The sequence below is a fragment of the Eumetopias jubatus genome, unplaced genomic scaffold, assembly GCF_037043125.1.
Source record: "Eumetopias jubatus isolate StellerSeaLion01/CBP00866 unplaced genomic scaffold, mEumJub1_p1.0 scaffold_3, whole genome shotgun sequence".
Lineage (NCBI taxonomy): Eukaryota > Metazoa > Chordata > Mammalia > Carnivora > Otariidae > Eumetopias > Eumetopias jubatus.
The window spans coordinates 62,065,683-62,077,918 of record NW_028274809.1 but is presented as its reverse complement, the minus strand read 5'-3'; the positions used below and the strand labels follow the sequence as shown (position 1 = coordinate 62,077,918).

Below are 12,236 nucleotides of genomic sequence, written 5' to 3'. Positions count from 1 at the left end.
TTGGTGCAATGTCACACAGTCAACAAAGGAGCTGGAATTCAAACCCTAGTTTAATTTTAAAACCCATTATCTGTCTTCAGTATTTTGCTATATTGAAAATGACGGAGGTGATTGCAATGTTAGGAATGTTGATAAACCATATTTCTAGGCAGACTTAAGTAATTGTTAGAATGAAGTGCCACAGGAATGCCAAGGAGAATTAATTCCATCTGGGAGGCCAAAGAAGCTCAACGAAGAAGATGGCTTTGAAAGTGGCCTTGAAGGATGCATATTTCATTAAACAGGTAAAAGGGACAGTGAAGGACAGCAGAAGCAATGGCAGGTTGGCTCTACAGCACACACTGAATCTAGGGAATGGAGGCCTTTAGATGCCAAGAGGAGTTCACCTTTAGAAGCAATGAGCCATCCCAGGAGTTTGAGCAGGGGAGTGATGTTCTCCATGCTGAGTTTTGAGGGAAAGAGCACCGCAGCACTGTGAAGGAGAACGAAATTATTTTAGTGGTGCATGTGAGAAATAATCAGGATCTGAGGGAAATGCAGGAAAAACTAGGGAACCACAAAAAGGTGCTCAAAAGCCCAGTCTATGTTGAATCATAGACCTGTACCTCTGAAACAAATAATACATGTTTAAAAAAAAAAAAAAAGAAGAACATAGCAGGAGGGGAAGAATGAAGGGGGGAGATCGGAGGGGGAGATGAACCATGAGAGATGACGGACTCTGAGAAACAAACTGATGGTTCTAGAGGGGAGGGGGTGGGGGATGGGTTAGCCTGGTGATGGGTATTAAAGAGGGCACGTTCTGCATGGAGCACTGGGTGTTATGCACAAACAATGAGTCATGGAACACTACATCAAAAACTAATGATGTAATGTGTGGTGATTAACATAACGTAATAAAAAAAAAAAAAGCCCAGTCTATTGGATACTGAAAGTGAGGGATATGAGAGAATTAAAGGTTACTGAGGCTTCTAGACTAGGTGACTGAGAGGGTAATGATTCTAGTTACCACAAGAGGGAGCACAGTGGAGGAAAAATTTCAATAGAATAATGGAGTTGAGTTCTTGGTGCTAGTGCCATGCATGTGGAGCCACCTCACAGCAAGTTGTCTGGAGCTAGACTCGCAAGCTGGGGTGATTCCCATGGGGCCATGAAGACACAATAAGAGAAGTTAGAGGACAGAGTCCTGGGAATACCTCCATTTAGAAGTACATGTGGGTTATGGTTACCTGGGATAGGGGGTGGTACTTGTTAGATTAGGCAGGCCAGGGTCTGACTGAGGGATCTGGGGATTGGGTGCAACTCTTAGTGAATGAGAAGCCAGAGAACAAGTGAATGGGCCAGGCTGGGGAGATGCAGGGCAGGGGATGAAGGTTGTGTACACCGTCTGGGGGTGCTGTAGCAGGAACAATTTTAATCTCTTTTTACTTAAGAGTTTGTCTCTCAGGGAGTCATGAGCAATGGTGGGAGGTCTCCAACCAAGAATCCCTAACACACCGGAGAGTCTGGCTTTAGTGACAGTTCATGGATAACCTTCTCCTTTCATTTACTGTCTCAACACACACCTCCCTGAATGTGCTCCCAGACCCCCAGCTTTTAATTTACTTTCTTTCTATTTATTGTTACCTTCTTTACAAGCAAACTGAACTATAAAGGTTAGCAACAGGGAGATTTTTGTGGGATGAGATGGTTCTGTATTTGATTGCAGTAGTGGTTACACAAATTCACACGTGATAAAATGGCAGAACCTCACCCGTTTTTGTTTTTTTTTAACAATGTTAGTTTCTTAGTTTTGATGTCATACTATGGTTTTATAAGATATAAGCATTGGGGAAACTGGGTGAAGGATATAGAGTTGTCTCTGTGCTATCTTTACAACTTCCTGAAAATCTGTAATTATTTCAAAACAAAAAATTTTTTTAAAAAGGCACATGAGGGATACCTGGGTGGCTCAGTCAGTTAAGCGTCTGCCTTTGGCTCAGGTCATGATCCCAGGGGTCCTGGGATCGAGTCCCACATCGGGCTCCTTGCTCAGTAGGTAGCCTGCATCTCCCTCTGCCTTCCTCTCTCTCTCACTCTCTCTCTCTGACAAATGAGTGAATAAATCTTAAAAAAAAAAAAAAGGCAGATGATCTTGTATAGTCAATCTCTCTTTGATATCTTTGTTTTTGACCAGTTGACTGACAACAAATTTGGGGCCTTTTTTTTTTTTAAGATTTTATTTATTTATTTTGACAGAAAGAGAGAGACAGTGAGAGAGGGAACACAAGCAGGGGGAGTGGGAGAGGGAGAAGCAGGCTTCCTGCGGAGCAGGGAGCCCGATGTGAGGCTCGATCCCAGGACCCGGGGATCATGAACTGAGCCGAAGGCAGACGCTCAATGACTGAGCCACCCAGGCGCCCTGAACTTGGGGCCTTTCTTAATACCCCTTTAATTGTTTTTTATCAACCCTGAAGTTTGTTTTTTTTCCCCTTGGTTTCAATTCTACTTGCTTCCAGATCTGTCTGGCTTGCAATTCCAATACTACTGTGTCATCACCATTACACATATTTTACTATTTTGAAAAGGATAGAAAGATATACTATAAACAAGATGTAACTGCATATGTTCACATATATAGGTTTATAGGACACAGCTTCATCATTCAAGAGGTTTAACAATGACCGGATGGGCTTTTTTTAAAACTCACCATCCACATGTTTATATATATAGGCTCTATATTCTTGTATTAAAGAGTACAAGTTCCAAGTAAAGAGTACTTGGAAACCGAGAAGAAAGATGGGCAAAGGGTATGAATAGGCAGTTCACTGAACCAGTAATCTAAGTGACAAATATGTCTATGAAAGAAATGCTCTACCTCACTAACAATCAGGGAAATACAAACTAAAAGCATAATGAGATACTGTTCTGGAGAGCTGCGTTTTGGCAGTACCTAGTACCTAGTACCTAGTACCTAGCACCTAGCAAAGACAGGTGTACGTACTTGGTGACCCAGCTATCCCAACCTTGGATATATATTCCAGAGAAACATTTTGCACAGGAGATGGGTAGGAGGTATGCAATGGTTTTTGTTGTTGTTATTGTTCATTACAGAAGAAAAAGATGGATAAAAAAGTAGAAGGTTCACATTGAACAAACTGCAGCAGTCAGAAATAATGAACTAGATGTGCACATAGCATTAGAATTGTTCAAAACCATGAGGTCAGGTGGAAAAAAAAAGAATACAATCTATGGCATAAATCATTTGTATAAATTAAAAATTTATACACATTAAAAAACTAATTTTTCCAGCTTTATTGAGGTATAATTAACAAATAGAAGTTGTATATATTTATGGTATACAATATGATGTTTTCATACATGTATACATTGTGAATTGATTACCACAATCAAGCTAATTAACACAGTCATCCCTCAATAGTAATCATTTGTGTGTGTGTGTTTGTGTGGTGAGGACATTTAAGATCTACTTTCTCCCTCTTTTTTTAAAAGATTTTATTTATTGACAGAGATAGCGAGAGGGAACACAAGCAGGGGGAGCTTGAGAGGGAGAAGCAGGCTCTCCATTGAGCAGGGAGCCAGACGTGGGGCTCGATCCCAGAACCCTGGGATCATGACCTGAGCCGAAGGCAGATGCTTAACGACTGAGCCACCCAGGCACCCCTAAGATCTACTCTCTTAACAAAGTTCAAGTATACAATACAGTATTGTTAACTATAGTCATTGTGCTGTCCATTAGAGCTCTAGAGTTTATTCATCCTGTGTAACTGGAACTTTCTACCATTTATAATCTTAAAGAATACATTAACAGCCAAGAATAATCACAAGGACATTCTCTAGTTACCTATGTCTGGGGGCAGGGGGAGGACAGAGAGGAAAATAAAGAAATTGCAGATGCTGTAAACAAACAAAAAAAGATGGGCCTTGTGTAGATGGGGGTTATCCCAACTCTCTGACCCTAAGACCACCCATCTCCCAAATGAAAGCATCCTCAAGCTTTGTAAGGACGATTAGTGTTAGCCATTGTAACAACACTTACTGTCATTGATAGGTAGCAATGTGAGGAAAATTAGGGTGAGGATGATGCAAATTTTATGAAACAAAAATATTTTATGGAGATCTAATCATCTTTGTAAATTAGGTAAAGTTAAATTAAACAAATATGTTTCTCAAATCATTCGACTAATGTTTAATTGGTTAATGCTAAATTAAAACTGCAATTTCAAAGTGTGGTTTTACAAATGTTTCAAGAATGATAGCACTCTATATTTTCCTTTTATGTTTATCATTATTTAAGAATTTGTTATGGAGAACATAGAAAAGTATACAATTCATGGTTGTTTATTCTAGTGAATGATCGCAAAATAACGTATCATTACCCAAGGCGAGAAATGGAATAGCACCAGAGAAGCCAGAAGTCCCTCTATGTCCTACCCCAAATCCTACATCCTTCCTCCTCCCGAGACGTTTCTGTCTCCTAGCGCCGCAGTTTACTTTGGCCTGTTTTTGAACTTCAGTTTCGCACTTTTAAATGCCTTTGTACAGTAGGAATTTGAAAAATATGCTAAGGCTGAATATTACATTTATGCCTGAAACTTCATTTTATCAGTAGTATTTAAAAAATTTTTAGTTTCCAACTATTCACGACTAATATATAGAAACCATTTTTGTGTGTTGGCTTTCTATCTTAAGACCTTATCAAACTCACTTATTAGTTCTAGGAGCTTTTTGTAGCTTTCTTGAGATCTTCCATGAGGACAGTCCTGTCATCTGTGAATGGGGACAGTTTTTTCCTTTCTAATTTGTTTGCCTTTTATTACTTTTTATTGCCTCATTGCACTAGCTAGGATGTCCGGTATGGTATTGAATAGCAGTTGTAAGAGCAGACATTTTTCCATTGTTCTCAGTCTTAGGGGGAGAGTATTCAGTCTTTCACCCACTAAGTATGACGCTAGCCATAGGCTTTTTGTAGATGTGCTTTAATAGAAGTTCCTTTCTCTTTCTAGTTTGCTGAAAGTTTGACTGTGAATAGGTGTTGAATTTTGTCTAATTCTTTTTCTCCATCAATTGATACTATCTTCAGATTGTTGATAGGATGGATTACATTGATTGATTTTTGATTATTGAAACCAGCCTTGCATTCTGAGCATAAGCCCCATTTGGTGATGGTGTACTAGTGTGTGTGTGTGTGTGTGTGTGTGTGTGTGTGTGTGTGTATTAGCTAATATAAATTAGTTAATATTTCATTGAAGATTTTTGTATCTATGTTTATGAGAGGTATCAGTCTGTGATTTTCTTGTACTGTCTTTGTCAAGTTTTGGTATCAGGATAGTGCTGGTCTCATAAAATAAGTTGGGAAGTATTTCTTCCCCTTCTGGTTTGTGGAAGACATTGTGCAGCATTTGTGTTATTTCCTCTTTAAATGTTAGATGGAATTAAGCAGGCAGTGATACAATCTGGGGCTGGAAATTCCTTTTTCAGAAAGATTTTGACCATGGATTTAATTTGTTTAACAGTTTTAAGACTACATAGATTACTTATTTCATTTAGGGTAAGGTTTGGTAGTTCAAAGTTTTTACAGAATTACTTCATTTTATTTAATTTTTGAATTTATGAGCATTGAGATGTTCATAGTGCTCACTTATCCTATTAATGTATATTGAATTTATAGTGATGTTCTCATTCCTGATCTTGGAAATTTGTATCTTTTATCATTTTTCTTTTCAGTCTTCCAAGATGTTTATCAATTTTATTGTTATTTCCAGAGAACTAGCCTTTGGTTGTGTCAATTTTCCTTATTGTTTTTTTCCTGCTTTCAGTTTCATTAATTCCCACTCTGATCTTTATTATTTCCTTCCTTCTGCTTCCTTCAGGTTTATTTTTCTCTTCTCTTCTTCATTTATCAAGGAAGAAGCTTAGATAATTGGCTTGAGATTTTTTTATTTTATTTTATTTTATTTTATTTTATCTTATTTTATTTATTTGACAGAGAGAGAGAGAGAGAGAGAGCACAAGCGGGGGGAGTGGCAGACAGAGGGAGAGGGAGAAGCATATTCCCTGCTGGGCAGGGAGCCCGATGTGAGACTTGATCCCAGGACCCTGAGATCGTGACCGGAGCCGAAGGCAGACGCTTAACCAGCTGAGCCACCCAGGAGCCCCTCTTTTTCCTTTCTAATATAAGAATTTAATGTTTGGAGAGTTTCCTCGTTTTTCTTTTACTTATTGACTTCTAGTTTAATTCCATAATGATCAAAGAACATATGTTATATGACTCAAATTCCTTTAAATTTGTTAAAGTTTATTTTATGACCAAAGATATGGTCTATGTTGGTGAACATCCTATGTGCACTTGAAAGGAATACATGTTCTACTATTGTTGGATGTCAATTAGGTAAGTTGGCTGATGGTGATTGTTCAATTAGCAGTTATATAATCTTGCTGATTTTCTGTGTACTGTTTCAATCAATAACTGAGATTCAATGAATGGATAGAAATTGCACAATAAGTTATTGTTTTTCATCTCCACAGAGAATGGAGCAAAACTTGATGAGTCTTGCAATGAGAGAATTGATTAAATGTAAGGAAGAACTTCTTAACTGAAGGGCAATTAAACACGGAAATGGCTTTGCATGGGAGGCTATGGAATCTTGCTCCCATGTGATTTTTAGGAGGAAGCAGCAGCTGTCGTGGGTAACGTAGACTCCCAGAGTACCATCAGGGAGTGGGATGACTGAACCAGGTGGCCTCTTGAGGTCCAGATCTTGTGGATGATTCCTTTTTGGTCTAGAGAAGTAGAGGGAAATGACCCTCAAATTCAAAGCAATTTAATATTATAAAAAGAATCTCAAAACACCCAGCATTCCCAAGTTCCACTTTGACCCTGTATTTTAAGAGTTGTTGTGAAAGTCCTTGATGAGGAAGAACTAGGAAGGAAAGACTCATATGTAGAACATTCCAGATTTCCCCTCCAAGGTCACTGGAGATTCTGTTGGAGCAGGTCCCCCCAGCCAACCATGTAGGCTACACCTCAGCTCTGGGTCACTTTTGGAATTTTCTCCAGACTCCTGCCAAGTTCTGAATTGCTTATCCCTCCCTTCCTATTGGCATTTACCTGTATCTCTGTTTCAAGTTTCAAAGTTTGTCTTTGAGTGACCTCCTGCCTCAGTTTCCTCTTGCCCTCCCAGGCTCTTTCCCCTCCTTTCTAGGTTGATGCAGGACAGGTAAAGGGCTTCCCTGGATTTTTGTGTCCTCTGCCTTAGACACAGAACCCTGACCCTGTCTATGTGTGGCAGTCGACTTGGAATCCGGGGACAAGCCTATTTCTTGCATACTCTGATCTCGGAAACATGCCAGTGTTTACTGTTTAAGCAATCTCAACAAGCCATTTAAGCCCAAATAGAGTAAATTCATCTTTTAGCCCACATCCACAAAACTTGCCCCAGAGTGGGCTGCGGCTAGTCTTTGCCTCTGGTGGTTCCAAACTGATTCTAAAAGTTTCTTCCAGTAGATTTACACAAAATAAATTTTTTCCCTTGGCAGAGCAGCTTGGTTTGATTTGGGTTATTTGACTACAAAAGCCCAGAGGCCAAGCATTTATTTAGAAATATTAGGAATCAGCAGCACAAATGAGATTGAGTTTTTGTGAAAAGTTAAAGATTTCTCATTTAGGGGGGGAGTTCACAAAAGACCCCATTAGCCAAGCCTCACCAGTAATTAGTCTGATTTCTCAGGCGAGAGGCAGGCTAATTGTCTGCCATCCATTCCAGAGGCCTAGAGACACTTTAAAACTACCACCCATTGAAAAATATCTTCGGAGAATTTCCTGCTGCGTCTAAAACCTTTTCTATTAACTAAATGTTCAAACTGAGATCAATATATGAAAATATGAAAAAAATGGCCAATTATAAACATGTCTTTTTTTTTTAAGATTTTGTTTATTTATTTGACAGAGAGAGACACAGCGAGAGAGGGAACACAAGCAGGGGAAGTGGGAGAGGGAGAAGCAGGCTTCCCACGGAGCAGGGAGCCCGATGCGGGGCTCGATCCCAGGACACCTGAGCCGAAGGCAGATGCTTAACGACAGAGCCACCCAGGCGCCCCTAAAGGACACCTAGGTGTCCTTTCAAACGGCAAATCCATGGGCCTGCTGGGACACGGGACTATAAAGAAGTGGGAAGGGGCTGCTACTTATTAGCAGTACTGTGAGGTACACGTCACGATCCAAGTTTAATACAAGAGGGAACTGAAGCTCGGAGAAGGTCGGTAACTCCCCCTAGTCACAGGATGAGCTCGAGGCAGAGGCGGGATTCAGTGAATTCCCGTGCATGAGGTGCCCCTGGCCCTGCGCAGAGTGGGGAGCGCAGCGGCATGGACTTCGGGGTGCCGGAGGCTGGCTGCTTGGCTGGCCCTCTGCGGACTTGCGGGTGGTCCAGTTGTCATCGCATGATCCCTCAGGGACAGAAGCCAGTGACCCGGTGTACGTGATAAGGCCAGTGTTGAAGCCAGTGTAGACGGGCCGGCTTGTGTCTAACATGTGCTCTCCTGCAAATCTGGACTTGTGTCCTCAGTGGCCCCTCTGGGGTACATGTAGGGAAGCACACAGCATGGGGGCCCACAACAGAGGCGTGGGGCGGGGGTTGGGGAAAGGCACCATTTAAACTGTGCAGGAAGCTGCAGCGGCGCTGCGGCCGGACACTTTGGAAATGCCCAGAGGTTTTTCACCGAGGAGACGCTGGGAGACATTGGCAGCTCTGGTGCAGACAGCTCACTCACCTCCCCAACCCCAAAACATTCTTCTCGAGGCATCAGGGGCTCCCCAGCCTGCAGCCCAGCCGTGGTAGACAGTGCTGGCCTCTCCTGACAAGGGGGCGGGTTGGTGGTTGCCATCAGCCTTGGGTGGTCAGCTTGACTCTCTGCTCCTGGTCCCCCTTGGCGGTGCCCCATGGCCTCTGGCACTTCCTCTCACGCTGCACCCCACCATCTGTGAGCAGTCACATCGCCGGGGTGGGGTGAATCCCCTTCACCTTCTCTCGTGTTCCCAAAGTCCAGGCCTCCCCTTTCCTGAAGAACTGTCACGGGTTGTGCCGAGTCTTGTGGGCTCCCAGAAACCCCATCGAAATAGACCCTTGTTGGGCCTGTCCTGCTGGACCCTCAGAAACACCAGATGTGTCTGAATTTGTAGTAGGGTAGAAGGCAGGTTTGTGAGTTTTCAGTGCTGGAGTATCTAAGGCTTTGTTACTAAAATGCTGCTTTCAAGGGCTTAGCCCCAGACCCTCTGATTTGGTAGGTCTGGTGTGCTGGGGCCTGGAAGCTGCATTTTCAATAAGCTGCTCAGGGATTCTGGCACGAAGATGGATTGAGAAACACTGGTGTTTGAGCTGCAGCTCTGCCCGTGTGTTGGCTACTGTGGTCCATCTGGCTGGCTCGATGCTGAGCTCCTGACGGGCAGGGATGATGGTTCATTTTTCTCCACACCTGCATGTCTACCCCAGTGCCTGGCACACAGGGGGACAGCAGTCTGGGGCATGCATGAGAGGAGGTCCGGTGCGAGGAGACTTTTTACCAAGTTAAAGAACTGTCTGAAAAATCATCCTGTTCTTGGCGCACTGCGTTGATGGCAGGCCACCCTCCCACATGCTGAGAGTAGAATGTGGACAGAGGGCAAGGGGAAAAGAATTTTAGAGATGTAGAGAAGTAGCTCCCAACAGGCAAACGGTGTTCAGGCGACAGGCATTTAGGGCCCAAATCAGAATCCACATTAGCTCAAGTAAGCATCTCTGGAATTATAACAGAGAGGACATCGGGCAACTCCACAAAGAAGTGGGCAACAGACACAGGCTGCATGATGACCACCTGCAGAAAGAGGGGAGTCACCCTCCTTCTCCTCCCCCACCTTGTCTCAGACTCTGGTGTCCTCATGCCTTCAGGATTTCTTAGAGGTGAGTTCATTGTTTAAAGGCATTTTTAATTGTTTACAGTATTTGTTGGAGGCCAAAGTGTTTGACCTCAGTTGGGGGATTGATAATTCCTACAGCAGAGATTCGGCCTTTGTGGTAAAATTATCCAATATGCACAGCCCTTTGATCCAATAAAGCGCGCGCGCGTGTGTGTGTGTATGTGTGTGGGTGTCCTTATTCAACAGTGGAGGAAGGCCTAAGTAGACCACGGCTTCAGTCTGGGGAAGCTCCTTAGAGCAAACAAGGTCTCGTTTAGGTGGCTTTCTCCCACCAAGGAACCCTTCTTCCCCCTCAGAAGCCATGTGTCCGAAACCGCATCCCCTGGATGCCCCTGCCATCTGGCTCAGCAGAGACTTTATAGCTGTGAGACTGCATGCGGCAGCATCACCGAGTGGGGGAGGAGACACCATCTTTATGATCAGAATTCCTCATGGGTGCAGAGCTCTTACCACGCCTGCACTTCATGCCCTCCCTGAGCGCCTGACAAGTGCGGCCTTGCTGACTCTCCCTGACCAAACTTGGTGGACTGTTCCCCCACAGAGAATGAAACTGAGACTCAGGGGCAGAGTCCCTTGCCCTGGGGGTCATGGCTGATAGCAACGGAGCCAGGATTTAGGCCCAGGTCCACCCGACCCCCACCACACTCAAATTTCTATGCTGCATCTCTACTTTTTTGCTCAGACAATGGAATTTAAAATCAATATGCGTTTGTTGATCAGTCAGAAATGACAGCAGATTTGTTTGTTTTCCAAACCGGACTCGGGTTGGGGTCATGTCTTCCTTCGTCCATCTTGATGCCTTTCGCCCTTGGAGGCCATCATAGAGCACTGGCTTCAGAGTTATAGGTAAGTTCAAATCGGGCCCCGGCTCGCGAGGGCTGATGTGCCCGAGAGGCTTCACAGAGATGTGGCCTTATGTCCTCCGCCCAAGTTCAGTGTTCAGTGAACAGAGGAGAATCGAAGAACTGCAGCTACATTTTTGAACTTTTTGTTTGGGAACAATTTCAAACTTACAAAAAAGCCACAAAGATAAAAGTAGTACAGGAGCACCTATATTGTCTTCATTTTCCTCCACTTGCTTTATCGTTTGCATGTTTCTCCCCTACTCCATATATATGTATATTTATATAAAACAGTTCAGAGAAAAACGTCATATACATTGAATATACATCTGTATTTATCTCTCTAGCTGTACATATGTATATTGTTTATATGTAAAATGTAATTTTTTCAGAACAATGTAGAAGTAAGTTCCACACTTCATGGCCCTTCACTCCTAAATATTTTAGTGTGTGTCTTTTAGGACTAGGAGCATCCTATTACATAACCATACAGCCTGACAAAGTGCTTTTATCTGATCTATGCTCCACAAATCAGTGTTGTTGGCTGACCTGTCAGTGTCCTTTATAGGACCTCCCCTCTGGTACGGGCTCCGCTCTAGGGTCAGATCCCACATTTGGCTGTCATGTCTTTTTAGCCTCCTTTAATCTGGCTTTTATGATGTCGATCTCCTGTTGCCCCCATTTTTTTTTTCTTCACAAATTTGTGTATCATCTTTGTGCAGGGCAATGCTAATCTTCCCAGTATTGTTCCAACATTCGTCTATCTGCTGCCAAAGTGAGTACTGCGTGCCATTTTGTTTCATACACGTTTCTCATTCTGTGTTTGGTGTTTCCTCATGGTTACATTGGTTATATAATCACAGCCAGAATGCTGCCCGGATGAGGTGTGTCCTATCCTCCACATCTGGAGCCACACAATGTCATCTGTCCCACGCAGATGATAATTTGGACCACCCAGTCAACGTGTTGTATAATTTCTCCATTGTCCGCTTGCTGGGTTTTTTTTCCCCTCCCTTGACACTAGTAAGCGATATGAGGGGAGTCACTTTAAGACGACACGACTAGTCTCCGAAGAGCAACTATTTAAGAGCACTTTTCCCGTGCTGAGCACTGTGTGGCCTCTTTTCATCCTAGGGAGGCTCCTTCCATTTCTCATGACCACAAGCCTGTCTTCTCTTGGCTCAAAGCCCTCCCTTGGCTAGGCTGTATCAGAAGTGGGATCAGATCTGCAGTTGTTAATGCTGTGATTAGGCAGCTGCGGATGGAATTGGAGCAGAGAAAAAGAGAAGAAATGTTAATTAGAGGGCCCTGTTGAGAGGGAGAGACAGCTTCCAGAAGCCTGGCTTAGCTCCAGGAAAGGGAGAAACTGATCCGAGGGGATGGGAGTAAGGAAGTTAGAGGTACCGAGCTACACTAGGAAGCCTTGGCCTGGTTCCATGAAA

At 43.2% G+C, this 12,236-nt stretch overlaps 1 non-coding gene across 1 annotated transcript; it reads right to left on the bottom strand.

Moving 5' to 3' along the window:
* Positions 1–11,471: 11,471 nt before the first annotated feature.
* On the bottom strand, positions 11,472–11,577 carry LOC114226169 (U6 spliceosomal RNA). Its single transcript, XR_003612692.2, has one exon. It is a non-coding gene; the product is annotated as a U6 spliceosomal RNA (small nuclear RNA).
* Between the last annotated feature and the right edge of the window lie 659 nt (positions 11,578–12,236).